This window comes from Megalobrama amblycephala, linkage group LG17, assembly GCF_018812025.1.
Source record: "Megalobrama amblycephala isolate DHTTF-2021 linkage group LG17, ASM1881202v1, whole genome shotgun sequence".
In the NCBI taxonomy this organism is placed as follows: Eukaryota; Metazoa; Chordata; class Actinopteri; order Cypriniformes; family Xenocyprididae; genus Megalobrama; species Megalobrama amblycephala.
Genome location: NC_063060.1, coordinates 14,057,877 through 14,075,130, shown reverse-complemented (window position 1 = coordinate 14,075,130; position 17,254 = coordinate 14,057,877). Strand labels below are relative to the sequence as shown.

The 17,254-nt window shown below is 37.4% G+C and overlaps 1 long non-coding RNA gene across 1 annotated transcript; it reads left to right on the top strand.

Moving 5' to 3' along the window:
• The first annotated feature begins 325 nt into the window (after positions 1–325).
• On the top strand, positions 326–2,816 carry LOC125251472. The gene is made up of 2 exons (XR_007181011.1): positions 326–696; positions 780–2,816. It is a non-coding gene; the product is annotated as an uncharacterized LOC125251472 (long non-coding RNA).
• Positions 2,817–17,254: the final 14,438 nt, after the last annotated feature.

The following is a 17,254-nucleotide window of genomic DNA, read 5'->3' as shown; positions in this document are numbered from 1 at the left end:
ATGTGATGCACTAGTAGCAACATACTAAAATATGCAATTGAGTACTAAACATGCTATAAACATTCTAAATCATGCTAGCAACACCTAGCTGACTGCTAAAGCATGCTATTATCGTCATGAGATAGGAAGTTGTTGTAACTCAGGCATACAGTGTCTGATCTGCCCCAAACTTCACATGTGTGATAAGTGTCCTGGCCTAAAGACATCTAAATGCCAATATTCAGTTAGTCATAGCGCCACCTGCTGGCAACAGGAAATGGCATGCTTTACATTGTAATTCACTTCCTGAAACACATTTTAATATGCCAAGAAGTACCAAACATACTAGAAACACATTAAATCATGCAACACTTGGCTGAGTGTTAATGTATGCGATTAATGCCACGGAACAGGAAGTTGTTGTAACTCAGGCATACAATGTCTGATCTGCTCCAAACTTCACATGTTCGATAATAGTCCTGGCTTGAAGACATCTACAAGACAATATTCAGTTAAGGTCAAAGCACCACGTTTTGGCAGCAGGAAGTCTGGCACTTTGAAATGACTTTTCCATAATTCTCCTGTATTTACTCGCTTACATGCATGTCGCCCACTGTTCACTGGTTTCCTGAGGCCAACGGTTGGCGGTGAGCCCGGGTGCGAGGGCCCTTTCATCGCTGCTTGCAGCTTTAATTCAGGATATTTTGTAGAAATCAGGTTGGATTAAAGTTTTATGTGGTGTGTTTGAATTGTTTGTTACAGCTATGCATTATAGTAAATCTCTGTGGTTCCCAATTCAGGACTCACCAGTCACAGCTCCAGTGCAGTTGCCACACAGATGTTGAGTAGTGTGAATGAGATGAAGAGTGAATCTGTCCAGTCAAATGGAGCATCTAAACACAGTCTACTCGAAGATCATCTGGACTCCAATGGATGTAAACTTACAGACACCCACAACTCAGACAGAAATGGCTCAGTGAAGCACCAACATGACTGCCAGAGTCTAGACAGGCCAACAAAAAAGTGCTGGACAGAATCAGAGTCTCTGGCCTAGGTTGAGATGGACCCTTCCAGGATAAAAGAAGACTGAACAAGACCAAAGGTCAGGCCAAAATCTTAAACTAGGGAGATGGGACAGCATTGTGACACCTCTCAGCCCATCCACCCTAAACCCAAAGCTGAGCTGCTCCAAAAACACCACCCTCCAAACCCAACTACAGCTGATTAATGCGCCTTTTCATGAAACCATTTTACAGAGAAATGTATATTCTATATGTAACGTAATTTGTCTGATATTTTTTTACCAACGAGATATTTATATTTTTTATTGAAACATTTTGACAATGGGTAAATATGCTGTATAAGCCATTATATGTAATACATAAGGATGAATGCTGGTGGGCGTGGTCTCTTGTGTTTAGGGTGGGGCCAGTATGTCTCCAGGCAAATCAAGCTGTGTTTTGGTTTACATTATATACTAATGGTTCACTGCTCAGCTTCTTTGTGTTAGTGGAGGCGTACTGCCGACAGATGTAGTAAAAATAAATAAGCCAATGGAATCACTCCTTCTAGGCTTTGTTTTAGTCAGGTGTCCAGAAAATTGGTTCGTTAATTGTATTTTCTAGTAAATTAAATCTGTTTACTTTTTTTTTTCTTCTTTTTTTTAATAGTGTAAGGAAAATGAAGCCCATTTTTAGGACCATAATTTAGCATTATAGTCATTAGTCATTCTCATTAATTTCTCATAGATTACTGTAATACATTAATGAAAATTATCACCCAGTCTGAACACAGTGATTGATTTAAAACTACAACTGAAATAAAGTAAACAAAATAAATAAATTAAAAATACTACTGTGATATGGAAATACTTTTCTATGTACATTTTTTCGCATTAATACAATAAGAATATTGAGATAAAATGTGCTTAGTGGCACAAAAACGTTATAGCTCTAAAATGGGCTTCAATTTTATTATGCAAAATATAATTTTTTTCTTATGAAAATTAAAAAATAGAAGTCATGCTGTTGACAGTTCTTGTGGGCTTTTCTCATTGTTTATGATGGTAAAAGAGACATGATATGTAGGTTTGCATAGATTTTTGCACAGGTTGTTTTGATATTCACACTGTAAATTCATCTTTAGTTTTTCCTTTTTGAGTATTTTTTACATGCAATTCAGAAGCTGTTTGTGAGAACTCGGATACTTGCAATTAGTTAAACTGGATAATTATAAGGTTTGTAGCCAACAAACTATAATATAATCACCACTAAGCATACAGTTTTAAAAACAGGCAGAAATAATAGTTATAGAATTCAAAGAGGAAGTAATGGAATGTCTTTGACCAAAAACAAGGGTTTTTTTTTTTGTTTGTTTTTTCATATTTCAATTTATGTGGGTCAGTTGGATTTAATAAGTTGTACTTCCCTAGAACCATGTTTATTGAAATATGTTTAATATAATGAAACATGGAAATGATATATGTCCATAACCACATTTTAAGAATAATATTTGAATATTTTGTCGACAGGAATTCACTGTAATACAGCTCCAGTACTCATTTATAAACATCCACTCGGCTTATAGAAACAAGTTCACTTTTTACCTCGTCCTGCAGATGTATCAGTCGTGCATTTACACTTAAGAAATCATGGTGCTATATTTCCTCTAGTCATCTTATTTCCCTTTGTTAGTGTAATTTGTGGTGTTTGTCACCATTTAAGAGTTCTCTTAGCTTCATGTATGTGACTGTAGCATTAATCTTGTTTTAAATGGTCTAGGGTGGGATGTATGCACTCATTCTGATCAGAATACATTAAACACATCTTAAATAGCAATGATTTTGGAATCCACACTGGTTCATTGGTGATGAAGAACATTGTTTATTTAAATTCATGAATAGACTTAAGTTGCAATATATCTAATAAATGTTATTGTGAATTTAATTAGCAATGGAAATACTACATCAGAATGTAATGACAATTGTAGTAGGGTTACAGAAGGCTTCCTGTTCCCAATTTATATTAAGTGGCCTTAACTACTATGTACTTGTGTCAAAAAATAAGTACAATGTACTTGTGTTCATATTGTATTGCACAATACTTTTGCTGCTATTGAGGTGGGATACGGGTAAGGTTAGGGACAGGTTTGGTGGTATGGATAGGTTTAAGGATGGGCTAAGGTGTAAGGGATGGGACAACAGTGTAATTATAAAAGTAATTGCAGGTCTGTACATTTCTACATGGTCTGCAACAATGCTTAGGTAGGTGGTACGTGTCAAAGTAACATCCACATGGATGGCAGGACCCAAGGTTTCCCAGCAGAACATTGCCCAAAGCATCACACTGCCTCCGCCAGCTTGTCTTCTTCCATTGGTGCATCCTGGTGCCATGTGTTACCCAGGTAAGCGACGCACATGCACCCAGCCATCCACGTGATGTAAAAGATAATGTGATGATTCAGACCAGGCCACCTTTTTCCATTGCTCCATGGTCCAGTTCTGATGCTCACGTGCCCACTGTTGGTGCTTTCAGCGGTGGACAGGGGTCAGCATGGGCACCCTGACTAGTCTGCTGCTATGCAGCCCCATACACAACAAACTGTGTATTCTGAGACCTTTCTATCAGAACCAGCATTAACTTCCTGAGCAATTTGAGCTACAGTAGCTCGTCTGTTGGATTGGACCACACGGGCTAGCCTTCGCTCCCCACGTGCATCAATGAGCCTTTGCCACCCATGACCCTGTCACCGGTTCACCATTGTTCCTTCCTTGGACCACTTTTGATAGATACTGACCACTGCAGACTGGGAACACCCCACAACACCGCTTGCCTATTTTTCCTGCTTCTAACACATCAACTTTGAGGACAAAATGTTCACTTGCTGCCTAATATATCCCACCCACTAACACAGGCTTTCTCAACCCTGGTCCTTGAGGGCCACTGTCCTGCAGAGTTTAGCTCCAACCCTAATCAAGCACACCTTCTTCAGCTGGGATGTTCCCATGACAACGCAGCACAGTGTAAGACTGGAGAAACTGTAAAATGCAGGGCCGTCTGGTTGAGGAATGAATACTCCTCAAGCAGACAAAGGACTTTTCTGGAAATTAACATCCCCATCCGAGATGCTGAGTAAATCACTTTTAATTTACATTTCTGTCCCTTTACTCCCTTCTTCCTCCATCTCTTCTCTCCACAAGCTAAAACCATTTGAAAATCAGAGAATCTACATGGTTTAATATGAACCGTTATCATACAAAACTATACATGTTTTGTATCATTTGAAATGTCTAAGTGTGACTGGCACAAAAGTCTCATTCCCACAGAAGTAAACCAGAAAGTAATAAGGTTTTAAGAGTTTAGAGATATTTTGCTTTCTGTGGTGGTGTGACCCCTTTCACAAGGTCCTTCATGCAAATAGCTTTCTGTCCCCAAAAAGGTGTAAACTACCCAGGTCTGGACTTGAGTAATGCAAATTCCCATTATTAGCACATGTTTCCATTTGAAAAAATTTCTAGCTTGGTCTGAGTATTTGAAGAGATGTTGCAGGAGGCTTAAGGCGTGATTCTGTAGCCAGGTCAGCCCTTAATGCTGTGTATCCTTTGGACACTCAGCATTATATATCTTTCTGATGTCACATATTCATCTTTTACTCTTTATTTCTGAGCATTTGATGTTTTGTATCGATTATCTTTCAATTGATTATGTAATTGGCATGATGCATTTACCTGACTAATAAATTTTTACATTTGACTTTATTCTGACTTACTCACTTACTTATTTATTTATTTTCTCAAGTAGATTAAGTGAAGACTTATGTTTCTGCAAATCTGTGTCCAGGGTTAAGTATATACTAGATCTCACGTTAGATGGAGCATAGAGCACATCAAGTGAGATTCTAGATTTCTGACTAACTGCTCGACTTTAGTTACATGGGTACCTTTTAACAATAGCAAGCATGGGCGGCATTGTTAAATTGCTTTAGCCATAACCTCTGGTTACTGTCTCAGCTTTATTCAAGTTGTTATATAGTTATCTTATTAACTATAGGGGGCGACATGGGTACCTTTTAACAATAGCAAGCATGGGCGGCATTGTTAAATTGCTTTAGTCATAACCTCTGGTTATTGTCTCAGCTTTATTCAAGTTGTTATATAGTTATCTTATTAACTATAGGGGGCAACATGGGTACCTTTCAATGATAGCAAGCATGGGCGGCATTGTTAAATTGCTTTAGCCATAACCTCTGATTACTGTTTGAGCTTTAACTAAGCTGATATATAGGCGACTGTAGGGGGCTACATGGGTACCTTTTACCAATGGATGGCATTGTTAAATAGCTTTAACCTCTGACTAATGATCAGACTGGTGAATTTGTGACTTTAAGACCCACGTTAAACAGCCATCGTGAGGCTCTCTATGTGATATAGATTCCTAATGAACGAGTACAATAAGAGTAAAGAGTTAACCCTTAATGGTCCCTTAATTGGACTGATGATTTAGTCCCTTGGGGTCCCTTAATGAAAAAATCACTTTAATGACGAACTTAATTAAATCTAAATTGTATTTGGACATTGCTCTATGTGTTAGGAATAGAATACTACCATCTACAGGTTTGTGGAAAAACTTTAGGAATTATAGTTAAAGAAAGAAAGTGCAATGACCACATATATCCAATAGAGGTCAATAGGGAGTCATTTCATTTTCACTTCATTTTTCTTGATGCTTGCTACGAGATTGACAACCGCATTCTGCAACCGTATTAACTTCCAAAAAATACAGGTAGTGACAACCGCATTTACAGAAATTCTAAGCAGTGTGTATGGAACCGAACTGAACAACTAGTTGTTAATCACGTTAACGTGCACCAGTGTAACGTGCGTCTCTCATCGCGATTAATGTCTGCTCACTTTAATAGCTCCATAAACCCGTTAGCTTTATGAGACGAGCTTAAACAACAGGCCTAAATACGCTTATAATGAGTGACCATGGCAACACAGAAAGAGCACGGTCTGTGTGAAACAGGCTGTACAAGCATAAACAAAATACGACGACTCCGTCGAATGTGTAAGTATGTTTATTAAACTGCTGAAAATAGAGAGTGTTTTGTCACTGTAATATTGCTTTGGTCACAATAACGGATACCAAACACGAGAGACCCCAGAACGTCGCTATGGTTTCCAAGCTGTCAATCATCGCATTTCCGTACACACATGTAATGATAATTTAGGGAATTCCCTCCCGCATTTACAGGTGCTGGTCATATAATTAGAATATCGTGAAAAAGTTCATTTTTTTTATTGTAAATTATTTTAAAAAATGAAACTTTCATTTATACTAGATTCCCTACATGTAAAGTAAAACATTTCAAAAAAAATTTTTTTTTTGTTTTTTTTTTTTAATTTGTTGATTAGAGCGTACAGCTAATGAAAGTCCAAAATCCAGTATCTCAAAATATTAGAATATTTACATTTGAGTTTCATTAAATGACCATCCCTACAGTATAAATTCCGGGTATCTCTTGTTCTTTGAAACCACACTAATGGGGAAGACTGCTGACTTGGCAATGGTCCAGGAGACAATCATTGACACCCTCCACAAAGAGAGTAAGTCACAGATGGTCATTACTGAATGTGGTGACTGTTTACAGAGTGATGTATCAAAGCATATTAAATGCAAAGTTGACTAGAAGGAAGAAATTGGGTAGGCAAAGGTGCACAAGCAACAGGGATGACCACAAGCTTGAGAATACTGTCAAGTAAAGCCGATTCAGACACTTGGGAGAGCTTCACAATGAGTCAAATGAAGCCGGAGTCAGCGCATCAAGAGTCACCACACTCAGACGTCTTCAGGAAAAGGACTACCAAGCCACTTCTGAAACAGAAACAACGTCAGAAGCATCTTACCTGGCCTAAGGAGAAAAAGAACTGGACAGTGAACAGTGGTCGAAAGTCCTGTTTTCAGATAAAAGTAAATTTTGCTTTTCATGTTGAAATCATGGTCTGAAGGAAGACTGGAGAGGCACAGAATCCAAGCTGCTTGAAGTCTAGTGGGAAGTTTCTGAAGTTAGTAATGATTTGGGGGGCCGTGACGTCTGCTGGTGTTGGTCCATTGTGTTTTATCAAGTGCAAAGTCAATGCAGCCATCTTCCAGGAGATTTTGGAGCACTTTATGCTTCCATCTGCTGACAAGCTTTATGGAGATGCTGATTTCCTTTTCCAGCAGGACTTTAGCACCTGCCCACAGTGCAAAAACCACTTCCAAGTGGTTTGCTGACCATGATATTACTGTGTTTTATTGGCCAGCCAACAAGCCTGACCCCTGAATCTATTGGATATTTTCAAGAGAAAGATGAGAAACAGTCGATCCAACAATATACAGATGATCTGAAGGCTCAATAGTGCCTCAGCAGTGCCACAGGCTGATCACTTCCATGCCACACTTCACTGATGCTGTAATTTGTGCTAGGAGCAAGTCATTTGCTGTAATATGTGCTGAGTGTACAAATGAACATACTTTAAAGAACTTGAACTTTTCTGTTTTGAAAACCCATTTTTTGATTGATCTTAGGAAATATTCTAATATTTTGAGATACTGGATTTTGGACTTTCATGAGCTGTACACTCTAATCATCAAAATTAAAAAAAAAAAAAAAAAAAAACACTTTTGAAATGTTTTACTTTACATGTAGGGAATATATGAAAGTTTCATTTTAAAAAATAATTAACAATAAAAAAATGAACTTTTTCACAATATTCTAATTATATGACCAGCACCTGTAAATGCGGTTGTCACTCCTGAAACGTTTAGTGTGTACGTGGCCACAGAGTCTCATGCCCCTGAGATGAAGGGAACACTTTTTAAAAACAAAGGAAACTGTCAGCAGGGTCAGATTGGCCCCAGAGACCCATTAAGGGTTAAACAGAATAATCAGATGTCTAGATAAATTATCATATAAACAGAGGCCAGAAACTGTCAGAGTTTGCCAAACAGTGCAAAGAAATGTGCAGAAGGGAGCCACTTTGAAGCATCATCGAGGAAAAAAAGAAGAATGGCATGCTTATTGACCTTTGCCAGAAAAAAATAACATGAATTAGATGTATTAGAGAACCATTGGTTGAAAGTTGAAGTTTAGGCATACACATATTTGCTGTCTTCTGTTGTTATATTTGGTAAGTTCCTAGTAATCTGATGTAAAATTTTGGTATTGTTTTCTTGTTTTAGTGTTCACTTTTTTTCATTGTTTTGTTGTATGGAAATAGAATTTTTTTTTTTTTTTTGAAAATGTTATTAACACTGCAATAAATGTAAATGTTCTTAAAATGTGTCATCTTTTAAAGTAAAATTACATTTTTTATGTTAGTACTACTTTAGGCTTTATTACTTATGCACAAGGATATTTTCACTTTAGAATACTGTTCCAGGTTCTTAGTAATTCCTTGAGAATGTTGTGGTAATTATTTATTAATTATCAATGGGTTCCCATTGTTTTCACTTTAGAATACTGTTCCAGGTTCTTAGTAGTTCCTTGAGAATGATGTGGTAATTCTTCATTAATTATCAATGGGTTCCCATTGTTTTCACTTTAGAATACTGTTCCAGGTTCTTAGTAATTCCTTGAGAATGATGTGGTAATTCTTCATTAATTATCAATGGGTTCCCATTGTTTTCACTTTAGAATACTGTTCCAGGTTCTTAGTAATTCCTTGAGAATGATGTGGTAATTCTTCATTAATTATCAATGGGTTCCCATTGTTTTCACTTTAGAATACTGTTCCAGGTTCTTAGTAATTCCTTGAGAATGATGTGGTAATTCTTCATTAATTATCAATGGGTTCCCATTGTTTTCACTTTAGAATACTGTTCCAGGTTCTTAGTAATTCCTTGAGAATGATGTGGTAATTCTTTATTAATTATCAGTGGGTTTGAAGTAATTCTTTGAGCATGATGTGGTAATGATCATTGCCTTAAATACAGAACTCATTTGGCATCACTTTATAATAGTAATGTGAAATATCTTGAGTAAAAACAGACACAAAATATATATAAGGCCATAAACATACCTGAGGTATTGGCAGGTCACGGATCCATCCTGATTTTCTGGTTGCAGACAACACTTGAATAAAAAAATTAACACTCTCAAGCGCCATCCACGGAAATGGTCGAGCACGAGGAAAAACACGAAGAATTCACCATTCGTTTAAAAAACATAAATGAATAAACAACTTTCTTCTAATTCTACAGTTCATTAATGTGGTATCTACAGTGTTTAGTTTAAGTGTCGCCAGCGCATTGTTATAATGCGAGAGCGATGTACCTCTCCGCTGACAGTTGGAATCCCAGTCCCTTTTCTCTTACAAAACGGGAGATATTACAAAACTCACAGATATTACATGTGTGCGCTCAAACTTTGACCTGCATGTGATGCAAGACGTGCAACATTATAGCACCCACCGACAGAAATATACAGTGGCGCAAATGAACGAATGTTTAACAATATTTGAAGAGCATATATATATATATATATATATATATATATATACATATATATATATCAGTAGGCATAAATTTAAGTAAATCAACTAACATTAGTAGTAAAGAAGAAAGGGCCATAACCTGATACTGAGTTTCACAGTTCATTACTTAATAGTTATTCCTCCTGAAGCTGAATTAGTAGTTACTTAATCGTAGTTCTTCAGGAGGCATGACTGAATTGATTAGTTACTGATTAACTAATAGTTACTTAACACAATTAAAAAATGCTATGACATACTGATTAGTTAACACATATTCCTTAGTAGTTAATAGTAGTTACTTAAGTGTTAATGAAGAACTACCGATTAATTCTGCAGTAATTCCTTATTAGTTATGCAGTAAGTACGATACAGTATTCTAAAGTGTTACCGAATTTTGTTTCTAGCCCTTACGGTTCAAAAGTTATTGACACAAACATAAGTGCAAATTTGGACAGCTGGTGGCACTAGAGGGATTGAGTTAAAGACTCCAAATTTGCTATGGACAAAGGTGAGACTGTCCTCTAACTGTGTGCCAAATTTCACAACTTTCCCGCAAGCGGTTCTATGGGCTGCCATAGACTTCAAGAGCGGAAGAAGAAGAAGAAGAAGAAGAAGAAGAAGAAGAAGAAGAAGAAAAAGAAATCTAACGATTACAATAGGTGCCTAAGCACCTTCGGTGCTTGGCCCCTAATCAGTTTACTATTATTGTGTGGATGAAACCATTGTACCAGTCGCACTGAGACATTTAAAATGATATCAAACATGAGTGTGAATATCAATTCATACAAAACAGTTATTTTGCATGTAGGCAAAGTTCCTGGGGTTATTATAATAAGGTTATAACCTTTTATTCCAGGTTTAATGCAAGCTCTGTCTATAGCTTTTGTGGTTTAATGTCAGTTACAACAGAAAATCATTTTGATTCATCCCTCAGTTGAAAAACAAATAAAATCATCCAATACAGAAAGGTTTTTATTTGTTATTACTTAAAATTGATCAGTCCACCTTGAACTAAGGTTGACAACATTTACAATTTAGAGACAAAAGGAAATGTTGATCTCATGTCATAAAGAAAATAATTTGTCATCCATCCAAAATCTTCAAAAATGTTTTATATACTTTTACAGTTTTTTTGATTGCTTAAATACTATAACCAGGCTTTTGAACTAAAATTTCAAAACCGTAACACCATTTATCAAAAAGTACACCCATTTCCCTAAACTGTAAACACTATTCCCCTGTTTTGACACATGAATCAGATTTGTTGAACTGTCACTGCAAAACCCTAGACACAAATACCTTCATTTCTCATTGCCTACACCATATTGTCATTTAGAAAGCACTAGCATTCAATATTGTTCACTCAAGTCAGCATAGCTTAAGCTCAATTAGCACACAGTTACCCACGTGGAAACACTAAGAGTCAAAATTTATCACACACTAATCAGAACCTTGTAGGATTATTCCCGAACAAAGCTCACCAAATTACCACAAACTCCACATTCCAAAGATCAAAGAGTCAACTCATTCCCTTACTGAACCATTTGTGAGCCATAAAGTTGGACCTGGAAACTAAAATGGCTGATCGAAGATGGCCCCTCAACGTCTGCTTACAGTTTTTCTCAATTGTTTACACACAAATATTGGTACTTGAGACACAATGACCACAACATGTAACTCATGCACCAACCCCCTGAACCAATTCTGCTAAACTATAAGCACAATTCCTGCTTTACACTCACATTGCAGTTCTAAAACACACTTTTTTCAAAACACTACACACAATTCTCTGCATTTGGCACAATTTTCAGGCAGAAAAATCTCTTGTTTTCACAAGGAACACACTGCCATTCAAATATGCACACTGACTCATCACATGGGCAAACACCTGTCACACATTTTTACAATTAGCAAACAGAGCTTTAGCATAAAAGGGCAACAGGTGAGCTCTTCTGTTTTGGAGCAATGGATGCCAACAATGGAAACAGAGGCAGAGCAGCATAGTTTTTTTTTTACTGTAACTGTATACAGTAAATTCTTCTGTTGTTTTGTACTGTATGTGCAACTTTGCGTTGGTTGGGATGTGCACTGTACATTGTTTTTGTTGGAAAAATAAAATATATTTGTTATTTGTTACGTGTATTTGTGTGTTCTGACTATATATACATACATATATATATATATATATATGTGTATATATATATATATATATATATATATATATATACATACATATATATATATATATATATATATATATATATATATATATATATATATATATATATATATATATATATATATATATATATATATGTGTGTGTGTATATGTATGTATATATATATATACTACAAACATTTTACAACACACTTATGTATGTACTGTCTGTAGTAAGTGTAACACTGAACCAAATAAAGACCAAAGTCATTATGATGAATGGAGAAGTGTTTTCCATTCATCATAGTGTTTTACATAGAGCACATCAGTGTTCAACTGGTTCTTATAAATGTCTATTCATATGATGGTTTGTGTGTGTCATTTGAAAACAAAATACCATTTTGAGAAGAAAGAACATTGTTTTGAATGTAAAGTTTCATTTTGCAGGAGAATTGAGGGGTTTTGCCCATTGTGTGTGTGTTTTTTGATTTGTGTGTAGAGTTCTGAGAGTATGAGGCATGCTTTCAGAAAATGTGTGTAAACAATCAAGAAAAACTGTAATTACAAATGCATTTGTTTGCAGTAACAGAGCAAAAGATCAAAGAGACTCTCTTTCGCTGTGTTGACTTTAAGAAAACAGATGGATCAGCAAACACCAAGGTGTAAATTCACGGTTATCCGAAAACTCGGCCCTGCGACACATCTTGAGGTGAAGATCACAGCAGGGCACCATGGGAATCACCCACAAGAAACTTTCCCTCTGCCCAGCTTTGCATTTCAAAAGACATTCCAAAGTTTCAGAGACAATTTAGAAAAATACTGCCAGATATATGAACTTATCACCAAAAACAGTCTCTAACATATCATATGTATTAAGCATGTTTTATTTTGTTCATGGAACGTATGTAATTCTTTCTGTGTGTTTTAAATATTGATTACTGGTAAATTTGAAGAAAATCTACCTCAATTACAGAAAGTGTGTACTGTTTGGTATGGTTGTGATGGATGAATGCTTTCCAGTATTTTGATGCAAAATTGATTTGTGTAAGATGTATGACTTTTGAACCAGCAAAATTAACTTCTCAAAGTTCTGACCAAAATCCCTAAGTTTGAGAACAAAGGACTGTAAGGACAGTATGCTAATTGCATACAAGGACAGGAGAACTGGGCGTGGGACCCCGCCCAAAACAGGACCTGATTGGCTAAAACAATCAGAAAGGCGGAACCAACAAACCGTTCAAAACTCAATACCGCGCATTGTGAGCTTGCTTGCTTTTTGCTTTCTGCTTTTGCGTTCGGCTTTTGCACTTCGTCTTGGCATTCGCTGAGGCGGCGGACCGAACATCGTCCTGCCTGCAAGCCAATCCATTTCAAGACTCACTCAAATCCCTGCAAGAAACTTCGTTGAACTTCGCAGCCGAGGACTCACCAAAAGTCCTTTGTTCCAGCAACTCCTTGAGACGCAGAGAGACACTCACGCAGCAACGCGTAAACCCTGCTATCCAACAAAGACTCCATTTTCTGCAAAGCCAACTTCTTCCCCACGGACGTCGTCCTTCAGAACTCTTGACCGAGCCACGCGCTTCCTTCAACTCCGTCACGAAGGGAACACGCGCTTAAAGGAGCAGTCAACGCAAGTAACACAGGTCTCCTAATTTTGCTGAGCTGGTGCAATTTTATTAAGCAAATGAAACTATGGTTGAATTGCTAGTGTATTAATTCTCTCAGGTTACGGTCAGAGAAACTTGTTAAAAGCTAAACAACTGGGGAATCCATTCACCTCCAAACAATAACCTCACCATTTCCCTGTAACTGAATGAATGTGTGTGTGTGTGTGTGTGTGTGTGTGTGTGTGTGTGTGTGTGTGTGTGTGTGTGTGTGTGTGTGTGTGTGTGTGCGTGTGTGTGTGTGTGTGTGTGTATGTTTTTCGTTAGATTAGTTTGTGCGTAGTAGTTTTAGTTCAATAAAGTCTTGTTTGATTTTCCATACATAGTGTCTTGTGCTGTGCTTACCAAATTGCTGCCTTAAACAAAGATCATGCTACTTGCTCATAATCTTAATCATAATTATTAATCATAACAAAATATTATTACTGTTGGCCACAGAATAATAATTTTGTCCAGAATTGGTAAAAATACTGTAACCTCAATTTTTCGGTGGACGAATAATTGATAAAGTGTTAAATATTGATTCTGAATCATTCACAGTTAATCCGGTTCTTATTCAGTGTAATTTAATTAAATTTTTGATTCGATATTTGGGTTTAATTCCTACAACCTTCAATAGAGAGATAAAAGAGCGCGAGTCAGTTCATTCAGTTTTGGAACGGGATTGAAAAGGTCTAGGACACTAGAGAGGAGGAGGAGGAGGAGGAAGAGGATGAGCAAGAGCAGTAAGGAGTGGAGGAAGAGGTGAAGGAAGAGGAAGAGGAAGAGGAAGAGGAAGAGGAAGAGGAGGAGGATGAGGTGCAAGGAGACAAGGAGTCTCAGATTAAATTTATGCCACTGGTTGACCATGTCCTTGTCCTATGACGGAGGCTGGGCAATGAGTTCAGCCAAACTTAAGTTGCTTCACCGTCGCCTCGATCATAAGAACCTTCAGGGAGGAAAACAGGTAGGTGTACCTCAGTGTACTCTTCTGTAACTTTTGAGTGCTGTACTCTGTTACAACACATGCATCAAATTGCCTCACATACAGATAGAGTTTCTGTCTGCTTCCATTTTGTAAAAAGGATGAGTTACAGTAATCAGTACTTCTACTTTTGTAGAACACAGAGACAATGGAATGGAAGAAGACTGACTAGACATTTCAGTTGATGTGTGCCAGGGGTGGATCAGGCATGCAAGAGGATTTTACCCCCGCTGACTGGATAGGACCAGTACAGCCTGTGATGTTGACTAGATTCTCTGGCCTGTCCCATATTAAAGATGTGATGCTGGGGCAGAATATTTTTTTGTTGTTGTTTGGTGTATTGTACTGTACAGTACATTAAGGAATAAAAAATGTGCAAATGTTTACATGTGTTCATCATGTGAAAAGTTCTGTGAGGGGAGAACCACAAGCAACATTACTTATTACTGGTTTTTGTTTTTGTAGTATTGTTTTGAATTTATCTCACCAGTGTGTAAGGCTATGTTGTAGTGTATGTGTTTTTGAGGGCTTGTGTGTGATGTCTGAGGGCAAAGTTTTTTTAGCAAGAGTGAATGGTTTTGAGTGTAGAGATTCATTTTGACCTGAAAATAGGATGTCTGGGGAATTGAGGCATAGTTTCAAGAAATGTGTTTAAGCAATTGAGAAAAACTGTAACATTCATCTTTCCAAATATCATTAAACCCTTAAAAAAATTACAAAAACTAGAAATGCTGTGCATGATTCAGATAATGCAAAATCCTTTTTTTTTTCCAATGTAAAAAAAACAAAAACAAAAACAAAAAACATTTCAGTAATTCAGTTTAAGGAACTGCCAACAGGAACTGGTTAATAAAAAATACAAAAGTTGAAAACATTGCTGGTCACTGTTGCACTCAAGATTAAGAAAAAAATATATATATTTTTTTATGTATTGGTTATAAAGAATAACTTTTTGAACATTTTGATCTAAATTTTAAAATAAGCAAAATATCTGGAGTTGTGTAAACGTAATTATTTGTGGTGAATGTATGTTGTCTGCATCATGGTATCGTAGTCAGCAAAATATCTGGAGTTGTGTAAACGTAATTATTTGAGGTGAATGTATGTTGTCTGCATCATGGTATCTTCTGTAGGCGGGGCCATGACGTTAAGATGGCCACCGGAATGTAAAGTGGAGGGTGTGGTAAAATTGGCGTGAGCGTGGTCGGAGTACCGCCACTTTTAAGTCTGTGACGTGTTTTATTTTATTTAATTTTTTTGGTTTATTTTTGGTTTGTAGTACTGTTTATTTTTTCAGTATCGTGGGATTTATTTTTCTACTTTTTGTGAAATAAATTTTTGGGCATCAAACAGAAATCCTGTTGTCCTCATCACCTCTAACCGCAAGGTTCATCCACAACATATGGTGTCAGAAGTAAAGGCGGAAAGAGCAGCGTACCTGAACGACGTGTGGTGCTGCAGTAAACAAGGTGCACAGCAGTTACTCCGCAAGCCTGGAAGTTAATGGGTGAATGGAATGCCACCAAAGACAATTTACATTGATGGAATCCGACAACAGGCAGAAAGCAACAGGTAACGGCACGGATAGAAATGTGCTACAACCAAGTGAAACCTCTGCGGCAGGGGGAGGCGCATCCCTCGCGGCACTGGTGAATATGTTTCAAACCTTTCTTCAGTATCAGAGAGAGAGGGATGAACGGCAGGATAAAGAGTTGTCGCGACGAAAGCAGCAATTCAAAGTCCTCACACACCAAGTTACGCAGCTACAAATGGATGTTGAACATACCAGACACGGAGTGTCAGCAAAAGACCGATTAACTGCATCAGCGCCGACTTTGGGTGCACAATTGCCAAAACTTCAAGATGACGATGACATTGAGAATTATCTTACCACATTTGAAATAGAGCCCTGCATTTCAGCCCGAGCCCGACGGGCCCCGACTTATTTACGGCCCACGGGCCGGGCTTCGGGCCGATTTTCACGTCATAGCTCAGAGGCGGGCCGGGCCTCGGGCCTGTTTTAGGCTTCTCCTCCTTTTAATACTTTGGACGTCCATTAATTAAAATAAACCATGAGAAGCTGATGATGGTAAAACAAACACATGCATAGATATAGTGATGTGCTGGCGGAAACATGATGAGACCATAGCTGCGTCTCATTTCTGAGGCTGCGTGCGCGCGTCCTCATGTTTAGTGTAGCAGAGAGTGCACCTTCAGCGCAACAGCTGGAAGAGTGAGAACTGGATTAAAATTAGGGATGTTCATTTCGGTGTGACCCATTAAAAATACAAAAATGTTATTTTCAAGGCTTTAGTTTTATACATGTTCAAATACGGCGTATAAAACAACAGAATATGAGTATTCACACATCACGCACCCACAGCGCTTGAATGGAGAAATCGCGCCGGCGCCTTGCGCACATAGCCTACACAACATAGCCTATCAGTTCTCACATTTTTAACTTGACATCACAGCCTGTTTATTATCAAAATAAAATACAGTCAATCAAAGTTACACTGCTCAATGTATAGGCTAGTCTGTACAATCTGTGGCATTCAGCGCTATAGACTCACTTAAAAAGCACATGTGAAGGATGTATTGTTGGAACGCGAGCGAAGTAGCCTATAATTTACATAATAAATAATAGTTTAGCATTCAAATACTTCACAAATATGGAAACATTTGAATTTGTGTCGAATTGGAGAGGTAGGCGACATGTTCTTTTATTTTTCGTTATGGTTCTGTTCTGAATAGGCTACCATTTATAGGATATGTTGTCTATAGCTATATGTTTATAGTTTGTTTTCTTTTTAAACCGTCTAACCGATAGTATTAATTGGTCCAACTTCTTGGTTAACAGTTAACTAGTCAATTATGAGCATCCCTAATTAAAACTTTCCAATGCGGATGCTGTGCTTTTTCTCTCACTATTCTCTTTCTCTATGAGAGTGTTCTTCTGGCTGTAGCATGTT